Source organism: Montipora foliosa, chromosome 11 (assembly GCF_036669935.1).
Source record: "Montipora foliosa isolate CH-2021 chromosome 11, ASM3666993v2, whole genome shotgun sequence".
Classification (NCBI taxonomy): domain Eukaryota; kingdom Metazoa; phylum Cnidaria; class Anthozoa; order Scleractinia; family Acroporidae; genus Montipora; species Montipora foliosa.
The window spans coordinates 13,936,278-13,936,843 of NC_090879.1; the positions used below are offsets into that span (position 1 = coordinate 13,936,278).

A 566-nucleotide genomic window follows, 5' to 3' on the forward strand; every position below is an offset into this window, starting at 1 on the left:
GCGGTTTCCAGGATAATTTTCTAGCAAGCCTTACGCCTAGGTGACAGAAAGAAAGAAAGTTTGTTTCGAATACAACAGAAACAACGGAATGTGCTTTGACAGGTGGCATATGAAATTTTACACTAGTTTTAACAATAGTTACTTCATTTGAATTTTTATTATTCTCTGCAATGTTTGTAAATAAAGTTTTTTTTTATATACAAACTTAGTAACGTTTGTCAGATAGTTCGTTTCGAATACAACAGAAACAACAGAATGTGCTTTGACATGTGGTATGAAATCTTCCATCAGTTTCATGAGCAGCATAGAACACAGGCTCAGTTGGGGTAACTTTTATGAAGACTAAAAGCTCTGTCGGAGGATAGATGTAACATGAGGCTTCTAAGGCTTTTCTACAATTGGGCCTGAAGTCTATGCTCTAAGCTGCTGTAGTTCCCAAGTTGGCTGTAATCCCTTAGTTTAAGCCTACGGTGTGTTTTCACTGTCACCAAGGGAAAGGTTAGGCATACCTGGTATGACTTTTAACTGGAACCAAGAAAACTGTGCTCATTCGAAGCCTCTGGCTT

At 38.2% G+C, this 566-nt stretch overlaps 1 protein-coding gene across 1 annotated transcript in view; it reads right to left on the reverse strand.

The window, feature by feature from the left end:
* Positions 1-566, reverse strand: part of LOC137977600 (uncharacterized) — a 13,029-nt gene extending 12,463 nt beyond the window's left edge. The window contains exon 1 of the mRNA XM_068824873.1: positions 510-566. The gene's annotated coding sequence lies outside the window, so the exon portion shown is untranslated. The remainder of the gene's footprint in view (positions 1-509) is intronic.